At 40.8% G+C, this 21,231-nt stretch overlaps 1 protein-coding gene across 2 annotated transcripts in view; it reads right to left on the reverse strand.

Annotated features, from left to right (window-relative positions):
- Positions 1 to 21,231, reverse strand: part of ZNF438 (zinc finger protein 438) — a 209,408-nt gene that overhangs the window by 90,566 nt on the left and 97,611 nt on the right. For both annotated transcript variants that reach the window (XM_055429861.2, XM_055429845.2), the window contains exon 3: positions 20,334 to 20,411. The gene's annotated coding sequence lies outside the window, so the exon portion shown is untranslated. The remainder of the gene's footprint in view (positions 1 to 20,333; positions 20,412 to 21,231) is intronic.

The following is a 21,231-nucleotide window of genomic DNA, read 5'->3' on the forward strand; positions in this document are numbered from 1 at the left end:
CTGCTCTTCCTGTCTTCAGCATCAACAGTCTACAAACTGGAACTGCATGATGACTAAGAGATATGTGGGCACAGATTGTTTAAAGGCAATAAAATTCCAGATCCTCATCTTTCTGTTACTGATCCTTTCTGCAATGTACCTGAAGCTAAGGTACCACGCCAGCCTTCTTCTCTACCCCGCCTTCAGAATATCTCGTTTCCCACTTTACAAAAGGAATGAAGACCACTCACTAATCCTGGCCAGTGCACTGCCCTGGAAGGTAAAAACCCTCCAGGAAGCCAAACCTGTAAATGTTCCTTTAATCAAAGCACCACAGTAAGGATTTGTTCTCTCCCCATCATACATAAAACATACATATTTTATTAAGGGACTGAGTATGTGGGCCCATGTTAGTATATTACAAATTCAGATACATAGAATGAAGCCGTAGTGAGAGTGTTTTTACTTAAGGACCTTACCTTCCAATACTTTTATTATTGTAAAAGATACACAACTCAACTCTGGGAGACTTTAGTGAGTGCAAAGCAAGAAATCTTGAAGGGAGCAGAATCACTGTATCCAGGCAACACATGGTGAGTCTCTGTGCTTATCTATTTATCTATATTAGAATTCAGCTGTGTAGTGGTTGTCATGGAGACACACATTAACATATTTATTTGGGCTGAAAAATCAAATTGGATTTTTACTGACAGAAGGAAGTCTGATTGGGAACATGAGTTTAAAATTGACAACTAAGCTTTGTCAATTCGATTAAATGGCAATCATTTTCCCTAAATTGAGTGATGTACATTATAGGTTCAAGGTGCTGATGATAAAATCACATTTCAGATACATGTTAAGATAAAAAGATTCTCTAAAAATCCACTGCATGTTAGTAAATATATATTAAAATTCATTTTTCTAAATAACACTTTGTAAGTATATTGGGCTAAACAAGGTGTCTCTAAGTAAAAGAGTAACAAATAAAACAGTAATTTGATAAATCTTAGTTAAGCCTTTTTGATAAACTTCCCCAAATTGAGAAAGTGAAAATAAGTCCCTTTCAAAGTCAGATGTTTCCAATTCTTTGCTCTACAAAAATGACTGAGTAATAGAGTTGCCAGTAGACAGATCACTGAAATAATTTATTGATCACTTTTGGATTTCTGGCATGTAACTAAGGATAAAAAAAAGTTAATAAATGATGCAGCTCTGGCATATTGTAAACACTGATATTTTAAAATCACAGGTATTACATCATCTTTTCAGTGTGTATTTGACTTGGCTCACTCATCTCTATGACCTCATTTTTTTCTGTATCATTTCTTTTCCTTTGTGCTCCTTCCAATTACGTTTACATTACTTTGGTAGTTTTTTTCTTCAACTGTTTTTTTTCTGCATTGTGCTTCTGACTATATATGTGTGGGCTCAGTTGCTCAGTCATGTCAGAGTCTTTGAGACCCCATAGACTGTAGCCCACCAGGTTCCTCTGTCCATGCGGATTCTTCAGGCAAGAATACTGGAGTGGGTTGCCGTGCCCTCCTCCAGGGGATCTTCCCAACCCAGGGATTGAACCTAAGTCTCCCGCATTGCAGGCAGAGTCTTTACTGTCTGAGCCACCAGAGAAGCCCTCTAACTTTATAATTAAACTTAATTATAACTATTCATTTGTAACTTATATTGAACCATTTCCCATTTTGTGTGTGATATGACATAGCAATTAAATAACATACTCTTTCACATGAGCATCTCTTACCCCAACTTTATATATTGAAAAATTGTCCATCCTTTCCCCCACTGGTCTATAATACCACTTTTGTTATAAATCTAGGCCCCATATATAGATGGATCTGCTTCTGAATTCTCAATTCTTTCTACTGGCCAATTTGTATATCTTTGTACCATACACTGGCTTAATTATTATAATTTCATACTAAGTCACAATAAAAGGCAAGAAATACACTTTGTCTTCACAATTTTTGGACCACTCCTTTACCATATAAGTTCAGAATTAGAATGTTAAGTATCACCAAAATAACAAAAATAAAGATGAACAATACTGCTATTAGTAATTGTTGTTATGTTGCTCAGTCATGTCCGACTCTTTGTGACCCCACTGACTACAGTATGCCAGGCTTCCCTGTCCATCACCAACTCCCAGAGTTTACTCAAACTCATGTCCACTGAGTCAGTGATGCTATCCAACCACCTTGTCCCCCATTTTCCCCTTAACCTCCTGCCCTCAATCTTTCCCAGAATCAGGGTCTTTTCCAATGAGTCTCCTCATATCAAGCGTCCAAAGTATTGGAGTTTCAGCTTCAGCATCAGCCCTTCCAATGAATATTCAGGATTGACTGGTTTGATCTCCTAGAAGTCCAAGGGACTCTCAAGAGTCTTCTTCAACACCACAGTTCAAATGCATCAATTCTTCGGCACTCAGCCTTCTTTATGGTCCAACTCTCACATTCATACGTAACTACTGGAAAAACCACAGCTTTGACTATACAGACCTTTGTTAGCAGTAGTAACGTTAAAACCCCAAAGTCTGTTAGGAATTTGATTCTAGGTGTATTGAGAGAATTAGCATCTTTGCAACATTGAGTTTTAGATTCCATTAATACAGTGTTTCTCTGCATTAAACTGGTTTGTAGTTAATGTCTTTCGATAAAAGTTTATAACTTTGTCAATAAAGGTTTTTGACACATTTATTCAAATGCTGTTTATATTGTGCCTCTATTGTAAAACTGTATATTTTTAAAATTGCCCTTTCTGTAGTAACTCTGCTGTGGATAAACCTGGCAACACCAAATGATGAAGGTTAACATTGCTAGTGGATGTCATGTGGACAGGATGTGATACAATCATGAGAAAACATCAGACAAACCCCTTCCCTGGTGGCTCAGGCAGTAAAGAATATGCCTGCAATGCAGGAGACCTGGGTTCGATCCCTGGGTTGGGAAGATCCCCTAGGGAAGGGAATGACTACCCATTCCAGTATTCCTGCCTGCAGAATTTCATGAACAGAGGAGCCTGGCAGGCTACAGTCCCTGGGGTCACAAAGAGTCAGACATGACTGAGTGACTTAAACACACATAAACCCCAACTGAGGTCCATTCTACAAAAGATCAGACCACTGCCCTTCCAAGTGTCAGGTCCTAGAAAGAAAAGTGCAAGAAATTGATGTAAACATGAAGTTTGATCATGAAAGAGAAAAAAGGGCATGGGTATAAAAACTGAGGAAAATGTGAATAAAGGCATAGTTCAGTTAACATTACTGCATCAATGTTAACTTCTTAGCTTGAGAAGCTAAACCATGGCTATATAGGATGTTCAGTTCAGTTCAGTTCAGTCACTCAGTCGTGTCCGACTCTCCGCGACCCCATGAATCACAGCACGCCAGGCCTCCCTGTCCATCACCAACTCCCGGAGCTCACTCAAACTCATGTCCACAGAGTCGGTGATGCCATCCAGCCATCTCATTCTTGGTCGTCCCCTTCTTCTCCCACCCCTAACCTTTCCCAGCATCAGAGTCTTTTCCAGTGAGTCAACTCATTGCATGAGGTGGCCAAAGTATTGCAGTTTCAGCTTCAGCATCAGTCCCTCCAATGAACACCCAGGATTGATCTCCCTTAGAATGGACTGGTTGGATCTCCTTGCGGTACAAGGGACTCTCAACAGTCTTCTCCAACACCACAGTTCAAAATTATTTCAAAATAAAATGTTCTTGAAAATTACCTCCTCTGTTTTGTTTTTGTTGGTGGTCCACAGAAATGAAATTGGCTTTTCTATACTCATTGTGTATCCAAAAATCTTGCTAAACTCTCTAGTTAATGCTAAGAATTTAGCTGCAGAGTTCTGTAAATTTTCTACATAGACAATTATATTATTTACCAACAGTGACAATCTTTTTCTTCCTTTCTGTTCCGACATCTTTTTTTTTTTTTTTTAGGTTCACCCACCACAACATTTTACTCTGCTGGCTAGGATCTCTAGTACAATAATGAATAGGCTTAGTGATATCATGGATCTTTATCTTCTAAGAGTTAAATTATATCTGCTGATGGCCAGTGATCATTTTAATTTCACCAGAATAATGTAAGGAAAATAAACTGCTTTTGCTTTGAACATTTATATCATAGAGATTACAATATAATTTTTTAAAAAACTAAAATATTTGAAAAGCATAAAAAGATATACTACACAAACTAACATGACAAAAAAAGACAAGCAATACAGTATTATGTCACTGAAAGAAAATAAAACTTCTGATGCTGACCTTTGTTACCTGTAGACAATTAACAAACTTTTCTTTCAGTTCATGGTATGGAGCTGTCATTGCCAAGTAGCTGCCAAGCCAGAGTCTCCAATTCCAAACCCGTCACCCTTGTACCAGAGGTGGTCTTGTGCATAGTTTTCCCCCAAAAAATGTCAGTGGAAGGGGACTGAATGTCTGACCTCAGGTTGAGGCTTTTCAGAAGCAGGTAAGGTGGGTTCCTGCTCCTTTCTCAGCTGCTGGAGGATTCAAAGGTCCAGGATATAGACCATCACCTACTGATCAAGAACAAGTTCAGTGTACTGCTCATTAGCAATAAATATACTTTAATTAGGCTAAAACTATTATGTTTTTTGTAGTCCATTTAGTATAGCACTTAGCTTTTCCCAAGTAACATAAAAAATGCTACCTTTAAGTGAAGTGCAAGCCAAACAAAAAATCGAAAATAGATGAGAACTGCTTAGAGGCCCAGCAGCAGGAAAGAGAGAAACCAAGGAAAAGACAGAAACAGTCATGTCACACAGTCACAAATTTTCTTTTTTTAAATAACCAATTGTTTAAAAAAAATTTTTTTTATGTGGACCATTTTTAAAGTCTTGATTGAATTTGTTACAATATTGTTTTTATGTTTAGGTTTTTTGGCCTTGAGACATGTGCTCCCCAACTAGGGATCAAACTTGCAACCCCTGCTTTGAAAGCCAAAGTCTTAACCCCTGGATAACCAGGGAAGTCCCAGTCACAAAACTTTTAATATTAATACAAGTACTGGGTTGTGGAAAGGAATCCGTGGTGACAGAAGTCATAAAAGTGGTTTTGCCTCAGAGGGAGCAAATCAAAGAGAAATAGTTAGCAAGCGGCTTGCACTGGGATAATGGAAATGTTCTCTCTCTTATGCTTGGTGGTGGTTTACATGGGTGTACACAATTGTCAAAACTCACTGAACCCAAAGCTGTGTGTTTACTGTATGCAAATTATACCTCAATTTCTGAAAATGCACGAGATAGCTTCAAAGGCAGAACAAGTGTCTAACTAAGCCTATGCATGTGTGCTTAGTTGCTTCAGTCATGTCTGACTCTTTGGGACCCCGTGGACTATAGCCCACCAGGTTCCTCTATCCATGAGATTCTCCAGGCAAGAATACTGGAGTTGGTTGCCATGTCCTCCTCGCGGGGATCTTTCCGACCCAGGGATCGAACCAGCGTCCCTTAAGTCTCCTGCACTGTGGCAGGTTCTTTACCACTAGCACCACCTGGGGAGCCCAACTAAGCCTATAGCTGTAAGGGAAAAGAGACAGAAAACAGAACATTAGAATAACATTATTACTTGCTGTATTTATTGAGAATTTACAAGAAAGAAATCTGCATGGGCAAGAAATAAGAGGTTTGAAGACAAAACTGAAAGGGAGCAGAGAATCCAGAAATCTGGAGGCTCCCAGAGTTAGAAAATTTGACTGCTTCTGGACTATACACAGTAAAAGAGGAGATTGAAAAAGGCTTTGAGCAAAAATGGCCTTTTACATTTTCTATTGTGAATGGAGAGAAGTCAGCCTTGCTGTCAATCAGGTTGAGCACATGAACTTCCCATGAAACCTATTTCAATTGGCCAACCAAGGACCCCTGTAAGCTGGAGAGATGGGGGAATTACAGAGAGGAAGCAAAGGAATAAATTAGGTGTGGGACTCTTTGATGTGCTCTTTTGGCTAGAGTGACAGTACAGAATTTATTGTCCAACCCGGGATAGTTTTGAGAGTGAAAGAGGACATTATTACTTAGTATGCATGAGCACTATTAATATAAACTGAGACTGTCCCTGCCAGACTGGGACACCCGGTCCCTCTCTTACTGGCAAATGGAGTCAACTACAAGAAGGTGGATCAGAAGCCAACCAAGTTTCTGAGGGCACAACAAGGCCCAAAACTTCACAAGTCTTGCCTCTAAGCCACTGGCTGACTCTGAAAACAATGTGCAAGCTGCCAAAATTGCAAGGTCAGAGAGTAGGGAAAAAGGTTACATAAACACCAGTATGTGCTGCATGCTGAGTCGCTCAGTCATTCCAACAAATTTCGACCTCGTGGACTGCAGCCCACCAGGCTCCTCTGTCCATGGGGATTCTCCAGGCAAGAATACTGGAGTGGGTTGCCATGCCCTCCTCCAGGGAATTTTCCCAACACAGGGATTGAAATCAGGTCTCCTGCATTGCAGGAGGATTCTTTACCAGCTAAACTACCAGAAATGCCCAAATAGCCCCCAAAGAGCGTATATTTCCCAATGACCACGTAACTGTGGGCTTGGAAGAAGATGGGCAGAGAACCTTCCAGTAGACAGATTCAGTTCCTAGAGAATAATGTACAAAGGATTTCCATCTGGAGAGCAGGGCCAGAGTCTAATCAAGGGACATCTTCTACCCTAGATGAGAGATCTTCCAAACGCTTCTTGCCATTTCTTTTTTTTTTTCTTTTGGTCACTGTCAATATTCCTAATTCTAAATGCTCACTTAGCTTCAGAAAATTAAACACAAACTCATAACTTGCTACGTGGGCCTAATGCAATAAATTATGAACACTGCACGTAATGTGATGGTGGTGAGAATCAACCCAAAGAGTCTTTTACAAAGATCGCTGAGCTGCCTGCCAGGAGGCCATGATTCTCATACAACCTTCACGATTAAGTGTGTGACCCTGGATAAATCATGATTCCTCTGGACTTCAGTTCCTTCATTTGTAAAATGAAGACGAGGATGCCTTCCAGTTCTGTAATTCTAATTTAAAATTCTTGACCTTGCTGAGCCAAAAGAACTACAAAAATCCTCTACAAAATGTCATTACCTGGAGAATCCATAATAGACTAGTGAGTCTGGTTTTTACAGCAGAAGCAACTCAGCACAATTCTAAAAAGTTATACTGGCAAGAAGGATCTTGGCACTTTTTCATTTCTTGCTTTTTCTATATTATTTTGCTCTCATTATAGCACATTAAGGAATAAAATATAGCCCTTTTTAAGGGGAAAAGAAACTTGCCTTCCATTTCATTAGGCGTTCAAAACTAATCCAAAAAGAGAGGAGAGCTACACTACAGATCGTCAGTCCAGGTTCGATGCATGAGACAGGATACTCAGGGCTGGTGCACTGGGATGACCCAGAGGGATAGGATGGGGCTTCAGGATGGGGAACACATGTACACCCATGGCTGATTCATGTCAATGTATGGCAAAAACCACTACAATGTTGTAAAGTAATTAGCCTCTAATTAAAATAAATAAATTTTTTTAAAAAAGGAACACAAAGAAAAAAATTTAAAAAAAAAAAGAAATTTCAATTATTTGTAATATTTACAAACTAAAATTCAAAATGTTTTAAAAACCAAAATGCATTTGGAGAAAACTTTCCATCTAAAAAATACCATAAAACTATATTTTATTATACAGTCAATATTCATTGAATCTTAGAAATATTATTTTTCAAATATTAATTAATTTTAACAATCAATTTTTAATTAATTCACACTAATTAAAATGTGGAGAACATGTCTGCCAAATTTCAACTTTTGATGCTTCTAATTTCTGGAAGAAAATAACACTCGAGACTGTCTTCTTCACAGATAAAAGACAAAAAGTAATACTCCATGCTACATTCTTAACTCATTAATATTCAATATTTGTTTTTCTCTTTCTTACTTCACTCTGCATTACAGACTCTGCTGCTGCTGCTAAGTCACTTCAGTTGTATCCGATTCTGTGCGACCCCATAGACGGCAGCCCACCAGGCTCCCCCGTCCCTGGGATTCTCCAGGCAAGAATACCGGAGTGGGTTGCCATTTCCTTCTCCAATGCATGAAAGTGAAAAGTAAAAGTGAAGTTGCTCAGTCGTGTCCGACTCTTTACGACACCATGGTCTGCAGCCTACCAGGCTCCACCGCCCATGGGATTTTCCAGGCAAGAGTACTGGAGTGGGTTGCCATTGCCTTCTCCGATTACAGACTCTAGGTGACCCAATTTCATTCATTTTTATGGCTGAGTAGTATTCCATTGTATATATGTACCACAATTTATTTATCCATTCATCTGTCTACAGACATTTAGGTTGCTTTCATGTCCTGGCTATTGTAAATAGTGTAGCATTGACATATATACACTACCATGTGTAAGATAGCTAGCTAGTGGGAAGCTGCTGTATAGCACAGGGAGCTCAGCTCAGTGCTCTGTGATGACCTAGAGGGGTGGAACGGGGAGAGAAGCTCAAGAGGGAGGGGATATATGTATACACATGGCTGATTAACACTGCTGTATAGCAGAAACAAATACTACATTGTAAAGCAATTATACTCCAATTTATTAAAATTAAAAAAACTCCAATATCCTATATAGATATTTTGTTACTCATAATTAATAGTTTTATACATGGATAAAATGTCCTTGGTTTTATACAAGGATAACCTGATGGTTCAATGATAAAGAATCTGCCTGCCAAGCAGGAGACCTAGGTTCAATCTCTGGGTCAGGAAGATCCCCTGAAGAAAGAAGTGGCAACCCACTCCAGTATTATTGCCTGGGAAATCCCATGGACAGAGAAGCCTTGCAGGTTACATTCCGTGGGGTTGCAAAAGAGTTGGACACAATTTAGCGACTAGACAACAACATACATGTGTAAAAATAAGAGCCAAACATTTGTCACTTCAATCACTATATGTTGGATAAAGAAAAAGATTTTGCAGATCATGCTATCACATACCTTAATACCAGTGAGTTTCTAAATCATTTTTATTTATTGTCACTGACTACAAAGCTATGGACCAGATGTTGCACTACCATATAAAACAAAATATAATCTCTATAGTGCTTAGAGAAAAGATCATTCAACTATCTGTTGAGTGAATAAAACAATAAGGAACTAGAATAAGCACCATAAAATACTCCGAATCTCTAAAACACAAATTTGAAGGCGTACTTTGGATTATATAAAAGATATACATAAATTTAAATAATAGAAAATTTGTAAGTGGAATATTTTAAATGTGCTAAGGAAATTACTTAAGAGATACTTGACAGTAACTCTCAGGTTAAAGAAGATTTTCACCTTCCTCTGCTAAGTCACAGTATCACAACTTTTTTAATGATAAAAATTATCCCTTAAGAGACTGTTTCAAAAATTTATGTTTATGTAGAAGTACTGATGTCAAGAAATCTCTTGTTTGTTCTTATGCAAAATACTTTGTATATGACAATTTTTCTTCCCTGGATTCTGGGAGAGTGTCTTGTATTATTTCTCTGGTAACTTTCTCCCATTTTCTCTTGGATTAAGTGAGTGACTGAACTTTCTGGATCATGTCTGTAATGATTTCTTCCTCAGATTTATCTTTCAATCCCTGTCAGTCAGTCAGTCAGTTCAGTCACTCAGTCGTGTCTCTCTGCAACCCAATGGACTGCAGCACGCTAGGCCTCCCTATCCTTCACCATCTCCCGGACCTTGCTCAAACTCATGTCCATCAGTTCAGTGATGCCATCCAACCATCTCATTGTCGTCCCCTTCTCCTCCTATCCTCAATCTTTCCCAGCATCAGGGTCTTTTCAAATGAGTCAGCTCTCCACATCAGGTGGCCAAAGTATTGGAGTTTCAGCTTCAGCATCAGTCCTTCCAATGAATGTTTAGGACTGATTTCCATTAGGATTGAATGGCTGGATCTCCTTGCAGTCCAAGGGACTCTCAAGAGTCTTCTCCAATACCACAGTTCAAAAGCATCCTTCGGTGCTTAGCTTTTTTTATAATCCAACTCTTACATCCATACATGACTACTGGAAAAACCACAGCTCTGACTAGACAGACCTTTGTTGGCAAAGTAATGTCTTTGCTTTTTAATATGCTGTCTAAATTGGTCATAGCTTTTATTCCAAGGAGCAAGTGTCTTTTAAATTCATGGCTGCAGTCACCATCTGCAGTGATTTTGAAGCCCAAGAAAAGTCTCTCACTCTTTCCACTGTTTCCCCATCTATTTGCCATGAAGTGATGGGACCAGATGCCACGATATTAGTTTTATGAATGTTGAGTTTTAAGCAAACTTTTTTCACTTTCCTCTTTCACTTTCATCAAGAGGCTCCTTAGTTCTTTGCTTTCTGCCACAAGGGTGGTATCGTCTGCATATCTGAAGTTATTAATATTTCTCCCAGCAATCTTGCTTTATAAAGCCCAGCATTTCACATGATATACTCTGCATGTAAGTTAAATAAGCAATCCCTGTAAGAAGTTTGTTTCAGCCATCATATTCTTAATTTTTGTGGGTTACTTTTTGTTCTTTAATTTTCCTTTCTTTTCTTCTCCTTTTTAAAAGGACTCTGTTATCCATTCGAAATCTCAGATTTTCAGAGACATTACTTATAGTCTGTTTCTTAAGTTTCCTATTTCTGTCTCTACAGTTCTGTCTTATAGTTCTCTGTTGCTCTTTATTTCTGCTTTCCTATGGGAGGCATTTCCACATATCTGTTGATCTTTGGCTGTATCTTCCATTTAAGTGGAAAATTACTAGCAAAGGAAAATGGCAGCTCTGTCTGTGGGCTGAGCTTGTTGAAGGTGCTCTTTATTGAAAAGCAGCTAGCTGGTTTTCCCTGTGGGGAACCCTGGGAAGGAGTTTCTCTGCAAACAGTCAGCTTCTCTAGAGAAAATCCCAGCACCTGAACAGGGACTTGGAAGTTTGGTTCCTGGTGCTCAAAGTGCAGGGCAGATGTCTACATAACCCCACCCTCTAGGAGTTCCCATGTCCCCGAGCCTAGGTCCTCTTAAGTTTCAACATCTCCAGAGAATAAATCTCTCATCCTCTGGGGAAGGTGGGTATCCAGCTGGGTTGAGACAAGGACCCGTGTGTCCATCTGGTCCTTTTACAGACTTTCAACTGATTCTGTGTTTCTAACTACTCCTCCAGCCTGACCTGATAATTGTAATCACCAGACCTCCCAAGGTTCTGCAAGGCAAAACTGTTTCCTTTCCTGTTACTCTCTTCTGTGGGAGCTCAGACTTTCACCTTTCTCTGCTAAGTCACAGCATCACAACTTTCTGTTCATGTTAGTGGATTAGGGTTACTGACGTCATCTACCTTTTATCAAAGATAGAGCTGGAATTTTTTCTTATTTCCTTTGTTTTATATGGATTTTGTAATAAGAGAAGGCAGAACATTCTTTGTTTGCCATCTTAAAATCAGAACCTACAGTCTTTATGTGACTTCACACATTGTGTGTCACAGTCTGAGGTCACTACAGTTTTGGTCTGCTGAACACTCGCTTTCACTGCCCTTCTTTGAACTCCTCTGAAAAAAACCTCACTCCAGGAGACCCAAAGGGGGCCTTCAGTCCCTGGGCACACACACACCCCTCTACTGCAGAAGTGGGAATACAAGTCCTTGGTTAGAACTCAGTGATCATTCATCACATGTGGTTAAGGAGAGTCGATTCGCATCTTCTTTAAGGCAGGTAGTGAGGCATTTGGCCCAATGAATTCTCTTTCCATTGGGTCTGCTAAACTGGGAAGATGACAGTCCCAGTTGCTGCTGGCCAGTCATCTTACTGATCACATGGTGTCTGGAGAATGACTAACAAACCGGCAGAGCCGAAAGAGTCCGGCTGAGATCATCTGAGTTCCTGGCTGCAGCCATGCCTGACACCAGATGCACCTCTGGAAACCATAGTTATATAAACAATTAAGTTCCTTTGATTTTCATATGCTGGCTTGAGCTGGCCTTCTTGTATTTGCAACCAAAGGAGTTCTGATGAATTTATCATTTAATTGAAGTGTTCCAAATTACTAACAGTTGAATGATACAACACCACTTCTTTGCCAAAAATTAAACAGTCTAACCTTTTTTATTAAAATAAAATCGCAAATCATGGATAGCATACCCAAATGTTCCTTTTGCCATTTAGGTAAGATATTTTATCTGAATATTCTAATTTTACAGGGCTGTGTACCTTGGAGTTCAGTTCAGTTCAGTCGCTCAGTCGTGTCCGACTCTTTGCAACTACATGAACTTCAGATCGCCAGGCCTCCCTGTCCATCACCAACTCCCAGAGTCCACCCAAACCCATGTCCATCGAGTCGATGATGCCATCCAACCATCTCACCCTCTGTTGTCCCCTTCTCCTCCTGCCCTCAATCTTTCCCAGCATCAGGGTCTTTTCAAATGAGTCAGCTCTTTGCATCAGGTGGCCAAAGTATTGGAGTTTCAGCCTCAACATTAGTCCTTCCAATGAACACCCAGGACTGATCTCCTTTAGGATGGACTGGTTGGATCTCCTTGCAGTCCAAGGGACTCTCAAGAGTTTTCTCCAGCACCACAGTTCAAAAGCATCAATTCTTCGGCACTCAGCTTTCTTTATAGTCCAACTCTCACATCCATACATGACTACTGGAAAAACCATAGCTTTGACTAGATGAACCTTTGTTGGCAAAGTAATGTCTCTGCTTTTTAATATGCTATCTAGGTTGGTCATAACTTTCCTTCCAAGGAGTAAGCGTTTTTTCATTTCATTGCTGCAATTGCCATCTGCAGTGATTTTGGAGCCCAGAAAAATAAAGTCTGACACTGTTTCCACTGTTTCCCCATCTATCTGCCATGAAGTAATGGGACCGGATGCCATGATCTTAGTTTTTTGAATGTTGAGCTTCAAGCCAACTTTTTCACTCTCCTCTTTCACTTTCATCAAGAGGCTCTTTAGTTCTTCTTCACTTTCTGCCACAAGGGTGGTGTCATCTGCATATCTGAGGTTACTGATATTTCTCCAGGCAATCTTGATTCCAGGTTGTGCTTCCTCCAGCCCAGCGTTTCTCATGAGGTACTCTGCATACAAGTTAAATAAGCAGGGTGACAATATACAGCCTTGATGTACTCCTTTTCCTATTTGGAACCAGTCTTTTGTTCCATGTCCAGTTCTAACTGTTGCTTCCTGACCTGCATACAGGTTTCTCAAGAAGCAGGTCAGGTGGTCTGGTATGCCCATCTCTTTTAGAATTTTCCCCAGTTTATTGTGATCCACACAGTCAAAGGCTTTGGCATAGTAAATAAAGCAGAGAAAGATACATATATGTTCTATAGTTTTACAAACCCAATAGCCCCTAACCTTCAGAACAAATTTCATCCAGGGACTTCAAAAAGTCTTGTCATCTCTTTAAACCTTATCTATCAGGGTTCTTAGTTTTTAATAAACTTCAAGTTGTATGGCTGTCTTGCATTAAGAGCTGTGTGGAAAAACAAAATAATGTATCTCAAAATATTTGTTCCCTTTGGAAGAAAAGTAGGGCTTAAACATAAAGAATTATTTAGCCTCAATCTCTGATCTAGAGCCTGGACACCAGGATAATTTCAATGCAAGGGTTTATGGGAAAGAGGGAGACAGTAATAAGATGCTTCCAAGGAAGTAGATGGGATGCTTAGAAATCCTGTGTCTCTGGATGCTCCTCCTGGACTAACCTCTCCAATATCACCTCCGGGGCACTGTGCTCACCAGTCCACAGTCAATGTTTAAGCCTCTGAGTCTAAAGTTCCTATCTGGGTCTTTTATCAGTTTGATGTGCATCTTGAGGCTGCGGAGGTAATCCAATAGCATGAGGAGGCTAAACATTATTAATGTATTATAATTATTTTATTTGTATGAAAAATAAATCTTATTAAAATTCCAGTCTCTTGCACTCTTTTATTGACTTACTTTTTTTCATGCAGAATTTCTATCTCTTTATTTCTACTTTCTCCATGGTTTGCTTCATAACGCTATCTTAAACAATAGCTTTTTGGCATAGAAACTCCTTGAATGCATAGAAATCGTGTCTGAGTAAACACAAATAACAGTGAAGATAATTAATAGTTCAGTTCATTGAAACTGAGTATGTGCCATGCACTGTTCCTAGTGCTTTATAGGTTCTAACTCATTTTGTCTTCACTTCAACCCTACAAGGTGGGTAGGGGAAGGTGGATCCCCTCATCCTCATTTTGCAGATGAGGGGGAGGAGACACTGAGAGGGGTGAGCAACTGCCCAGATGAGAGAGCAAACAAGGTATAAGTATGACTCCAGGTACTTTGTTCCAAGGATCTCTGCCCTTAAACAATTATTCTGTGCTCCACCAAGAAACATGCCATCAGTTATGGGCTGATCTGTGTTCCCCAAAATGTTATGCTGAGGTCATAAGCCTGTGACCCCATGGACTGTAGCTCGCCAGGCTCCTCTGTCCATGAAATTTTTGCAGGCAAGGATACAGGGGTGAGTTGCCATTTCCTTCTCCAGGGGATCTTTCCATTCCGGGGATCGAGCCCATGTCTCCTGCATTGGCAGGCATATTCTTTACCACTAAGCCAACAGGGAAGCCCTGTTCTGGAACAGGGTAGGTCCTATTACAATATGATGGCTGTCCTTACAGGAAGAAAGTCTGGCCACAGGGAAGACAGTAATGAGAAGATGGGGCTAGAGGGCGGAGTGATGCAGCCACAAAGCAAGGAATGCCTGGTGCCACCCGAAGCTAGAAGAGGCAAGATGGATCCCCTGAGAGGCTTTGCAGGAGCAGGCTCTGCCAGAACCTTGATTTCAGGTTCATTGCCTCCAAAACAGTGAGAGAAAAAATTTCTGTTGTTTAAAGCCACCCAGTTTATGGTACATTGTTACACACAATAGTCCTAGGAGAGTAACAGTCTCTCATGTATATTGAAACATGCTATCCTATCAACCTGTTATTTTCAGTTTTAACACAAATGGCAGAGTGAGTAACATTGAACTTTCATCTTAATTCTATTTAAAGAAAACCAACAGTGAAGTTCAGGGGTTGCAGCGGGGTAGGTTGTGAGAACTGGAAAGCTCTCACTCATCTCATAGAGGCAGCTCCTCACTAGCTCTAATGGACGACAGTCACCTCAAATGGCAGGCCTAAAGCTGTCACATCTTACAATTTTCCAGAAAACCCAGAAATCTGGATGTGCACATTAAAGGGGTTAAGAGAAAATCCAATTAGGAGCTAGTTAGAATAATTCCAGTTAATAACGTTATTCATGTTGAAAACGAACACTGTGCAAGCCAAATGTGGTCCACAGCGATGGACCAAAGTGGGCCACAGTGTCTGCTGTGTGTGTGCTCTTTGCTTCCTATGTCTCCTTTCCCTTTCTGGAGGCCTCCATCCACCACACCTAGGAAGCAGGTTCAGGGTTGACCCTAGAAGTCAGGTGGGAGTCAGCACCTCAGGAAGGACCCTTCTTGGGATGTGTGGCAGATGCGGAAGAGTCCTATACACATCTGCTCCAAGGCTGACTGAGTGCAGACTTCTGGATCCATATCTGAGCACTGTTCTAATACCATCCTGCCAATGGTCTCAGCTGCTCTTCTGAAAGCATTTATCTTTAGACTTAGGGCTTTAATGGGGTAAAAGTTTGGGGTAAGCCTCGACATGCCCTTGGTACTTCCCAGGCTCACAGACACTTCATTCATAGTCTTGTCCTTATAACTTAATGAGTTCCCTACATTTCTTATCTCTTCTCTGTATACTTGAAAGAAGTGTAACTGGATGATAACTCAGAGCTCAGAGCTGTCTTTCAGTAGTCACCATCCTGTAATATATGAAAGGTACCCAGAAACCCGGAACCACTTTTGAATAGCAATTCTGTGAAAGCACGTTTACAAAATGTGACTTTCATACTTGGGCTTACTAAAATCTTCAAAAATATAAATTGTCCTGAGAACATTAACATTACTGCTAGTCTGTGAATAGTCTATGACTATTCAACAGCCTTAGAATTTTCCAGGTCCTCACTGGCTACAAACATTTCTTCAGTATCTACTAGAGTCCAGACCTGCTATTGATATGGTGCAGAAACGAATCATCTATTCTGGTGAGTGAAAGGGGATCCCTGGGATGCTGCCAGGACTCTCTCCGCTGCAACTGAGGTACCTAAACCAGGGATGAGATACCTAATTCAGGGATGCAGCTTGGCACATCACAGTGGTAGGGATTATAAAACTGACAAATGTTGTTTTGGAAGCTTTGTAGAGCAATGTTAAGATGTGAAATACCACAAAATCTGTCCAAGTCATCTCATTTAATGTTTTAAGGTTTTTATTAGTTTTTCTCTTGAATTAAAAACCTCTCATTCTTCCATGGGGTTTTATACCAATAAAAATATATTGAAATTCACTAGCTTATTATCCTCACAAAAATCTCAAATGATCAGTAAAACGGGTTTTAGTCCCGTAGTACAGCTAAGGGAACTGAACCTGAGAGCAGCTTTGGTTGTCAGTGGGGAAGGCGAACCTTACTACACCCAAATCTGCCTCCGACCTTCAATTTCAAGTCACTGATCTTTCCCAACAAACAAAAGGCACGTGGGCTTGTAGGATCAGGCTGTTCAAATAGTGAGATGATCAGATTTGGGATTGAAACCCAGATCTATCACCGACTAGACCTCTGACCTCATGTTCATTTTTTACACATTTCTCAAGCCCAAGTTCCTCCATTGTAAAATGGACTTAAGATCCTAAAAGACACATAAAGGACATGGCACAGAGCAGTACTCAACAGATTTTATTTCCCCTCTCTCCCCTTTCTCCTACAGGCTCCCTCAAGTCTAAGCAGACCATTCCTCACCTGGTAAAACATTTGGATGATGAGTGAAAAACCTAAGCTTTATATATTAAAAAAAGTGGAGATATTGATAACACAACAATAAATTGTCACAGGCAAACAAGGTCATAGCACAGAGTGTCACAGGCAAACAAGGCCACAGCAGAAAGTGCTGTCACATAAGTACTATTACAAAACAGCCGAGAGAGTGGTTCTTTTGTTTTTTTTTAAATCCACGATGTTGAATCCTTTTTTAAAGGGGACAGGTCACATCAAAACATCTCATCTTGAATTTATTCTCAGCCATCTAATAAACAAGGCCCATTGTTGCCAAACATAAATTATTTAAAACACACCAAAGAGATGAGAAATGTGTTCAACAATGGCAAGCCACTCCAGTACTCTTGCCTAGAAAATCCCATGGATGGAGGAGCCTGGTAGGCTGCAGTCCGTGGGGTCGCTAAGGGTCAGACACGACTGAGCGACTTTACTTTCACTTTTCACTTTCACGCATTGGAGAAGGAAATGGCAACCCACTCCAGTGTTCTTACCTGGAGAATCCCAGGGAAGGGAGAGGCTGGTGGGCTTCCATCTATGGGGTCACACAGAGTCGGACACGACTGAAGTGACTTAGCAGACTTAGCAGCAACGCAAAGTTTGAGACTTCTGAGTGTGGATACTCTGGCAGCCTTCTCGTCCCACATCAGCCCCCAGGATTACCTGGTGTGTCAGTGTCACAGGAGAACTAAAATCCTAACTCTTTTCATCTCCTATCTGCTGGCTCCCCTGGGTCAGGATGGGGTAGGGGTGCTCATGGACCAACACCAGGAGGGGATGGGCCTGGAGAGGAGGTTGGGGGCTGCAGAAATGGGCAGGAGATGAACATAAACTCAGAGCAAGGATAGCTGCTCCTGTCAGGAAGCAGGCATGGGTCTGCTACCAGAAAAATGAAGCAACTATTAAATTCAATGCTAAAAATATTAAAGTGCATAGCATAATTTAGACTACTGCTTCAAATTTCAATGAGATGCTGGAGAATTATGTGCCAATAAGTATGGTATATGTGACTCTGGCTGTTGGCACAATCCCGCAGAACTGGGGTTATGTTATAGAATGTGTGGGTGGTTATTAAAAGCTTTATGCTTAAGCTAAAGGTCGTATTCCTCCTGCACGTAACTTCAGTTACGATTATGAGTTAGACTTTGTCCATGAGCAGACAATGGTCTGCTTCCATTAAATGCAAACTGGGGGAAATTACTGTATAAGTTGCCAGGCTGTGAGAGAAAAGAGATCACACTAATGAGGGTGAAGTGGTGTAATAGGTTCATAAAACAAATCATGCCAAGCTCAAGAAAGATACTGCCAACTCCCTCACACCCAAATTAAAAATGACCCCCCATGTGACAGAACAACTGAAGCACTGTTTACCATCCTCATCTACTGTGGGGAGGGTCAGGAGAACAAATGCCTCCTTGCCCTCAATTCAGAACTCATGAGAGTACCAGTGACCTAGAGCTAAATGTCTCTTATGCAAATACTGGAAACCCAAAAGCTACTGTCATGAGGGTATTTAATATGGGGGGCCCCTGCCAGAGCCCCCGCTCAGACTTCCTACTGCTCAGGCTGCCCAAGAAGTCCCTATTTTGCTTCCAGAACATGAGAGATATGCTTCCATATCCAGAGTCAGAGGTTCTCTATAACAGCGGTCCCTAACCTTTACAGCATCAGGGACAGGTTTGGGGGAAGACAATTTTTCCACAGAATGGGGCAGGTGGATGGTTTTGGGGTGATTAAACACATTATGTTTATTTCTATTATTATTACAATGTGATATATAATGAAATAATTATACAGATCATCAAAATGCAGAATCAGTGGGAGCCCTGAGCTTGCTTTCCTGAGCTCAGGCAATAATGGGAGGGATGGGAAGAAGCTATAAGCACAGATGAAGCTTCACTCGCTTGCCCATGGCTCACCTTCAGCTATCTGGCCCGGTTCCTAACAGGCTGCGGACCTGTACCAGTGGCCCACATGTTGGGGATCCCTGCTCTACAAACAGTGTGATATGTGGTCGCTGCATCAGTACTTATGAGTTAAACAATCTTGGGAGGGCAGACTGAGAAACTTAATGACTATTTATAACTGTTTTTGTGGAAAAATGTTTTCTGCATTCCAAACAATGGAGCTGGACATGAACTTTGGGACCGTTTATTTCTGAGCCTGGGAACTGACTGTGTCTTGCTAATTACACCATGGCCAGTGTTTTCCCAGGACAAGATGGCAGCGTGGTGGTCTGCCAGGGGGACAGGACGAGAATGAATGGTTGCCATGAATATGGACCATGTGTGTCTGTAAGGATGTAAGATAGAGGGGAGGATGGGAGAAAAGCCCAGGCACATTCTTAATTTGTTAAACAAATACTGAGCATCGTTAAAGGCTATGCCGAATGCTGTGCAAGACAAAACTACGTTAGACAAGATGTTTGATTTTCTGGTCCTCATAACCTCCCTGGGAGATAACAGACACCAACACACACAAACTGAAGTGGCAGGGTAAAATATGCTGAAACAGTGATAAAAACAAAATTCTGGGTGAAGTCCTCAGAGAGAGGGAAAGCTCATGCTTTTAGCTAGAGTGATCAGGGGAAGCTTCTTGGAGGAGTCCACCCCGAGCTCAGCCCTGAAGGTTTGCACAAGATTTCAACAGGCAGAGAAACCAGAAAGGGAGGAGCAGGGGACATTACAGAGAAACACTAACAAAAACAGTCCAAGTCGAGATGTAGAGGTAAGAACAACAAGATTTCAGAGAACAGGAAGTAAGCTCAGCTGGCTAAAGATGGCGATATTTTAGGAGCTTGATTGAGGGCTCTGAATGCAGGCCAAGGCATGGATTCTATCAGCAGTGAGTGAGGATCCACTGAAGGGTTTTAAAATTACTGGAGTTGCTCTACATGCAGATCTGCAGGGCAGCGAAAACAGGATAGCGACAGAATGAAGACAAAGACCGTGAGGAGGTACAATCGTAACAGTTGGGACTGGTGAAGATGACACCTCAAAGACAGGTTTTTGGATAAACAGCTACGTATTTAAGGTTCCAGTGATAATTACTAAATATCTCCCTTTAATGATCAAGAACATATTCAGAAAAGCCAGACTTAGAAACTGAAAATATATTTGCTACAATGGAAAACCATTTTACAAACATTAAGTTTGGCCCATAGTTGGGAATTGATACCTAGACTTGATACAAAATAAACATTGGTCATGAGGTGCTACTCTCATTTTTAAAGTAATATCTTGAGTTTAAACATTATATTTTCAACAAGCACATGAGATTTAGCAAGTAATCATCTCTCCAATATCTTCCAAGACCAGTGATTCAATATACAAGGGAACTACTATAAGATATTCTGCACAATTGAGCCTTGAGAAATCATCAAAGGTGGTGAACTTAATTCTTCACATTTTAAATCAGTCTTAAGCTGGGGCTGAGCAATGTGAGCGGACTTACGTGAGTTGACTCGACTTAGCAAACGTCTTCTAAACTTCATGTTTTCAGTGCTGGCTGAGACATGGCATTCATCTTTATCTGGAAACAAATGTAATCGAAGTATGAAACTGAAAGAATTGATAGGTAGCTTACAGAAGCTAATTAGATGACTGCACCTAAAGATCATAAGAGTTATATTTAGTTCTATAAAACTGATACTTAGGTATAATTTAAGAACCTAAAATAAAAGTTTCAAGCTATGCTCAAAGACTTCTAAAATAGGAGGTATAACACATTTCCTTCCTGTGTTTTTATGTCAATCTCCTAAAAGTTCTGGAAAATAATATATTTAAACCTGATTTACACTGGATCATTTAAAATCTAGCCACCAATCAATCCCTCAGTACTATATCATGGAGAGCAGGGAGAGTTGAGTAAGATATAGCTCCTGTCCTTAGGAAACCCACAAACCACCAGAGACAGACGAACATGAATAACTCCACATCAAGGCAGACATGGTAAATGCTAAAAATGGTACAAAGTGCTACTGGATTTGGGGGGCGGGGGGTGTTACTACAGGGAAAATATGTGACGGCTTTGTATTATGGACTGAACTGTGTCTTCCAACCCCTTCCCGCCTCCAATTAATGTGTTGAAGCCCCAATCCCCTAGAACCTCAGGATGTGAATGTATTTGGAGATAAGGCCCTTTGACTAAGGTAAATGAGGCCTTTAGGGTGGGCCCTAATCCAACGTGACTGGTGTCCTATAGGAGGAGGAAGTTAGGACACAAAGAGACACACCAGGAGAAAGGCCACATGAGTACACAGGAGAAAGACCACATGCAGACACAGCAAAATGACGGACACCTGGAAGCTAAGGAGAGAAGCCCCAGGGAAATCAAGCCTGCAGACACCTAG

The sequence above is a fragment of the Moschus berezovskii genome, chromosome 15 (genome assembly GCF_049115385.1).
Source record: "Moschus berezovskii isolate FMDL1 chromosome 15, NW_MosBer_1.0, whole genome shotgun sequence".
Lineage (NCBI taxonomy): Eukaryota > Metazoa > Chordata > Mammalia > Artiodactyla > Moschidae > Moschus > Moschus berezovskii.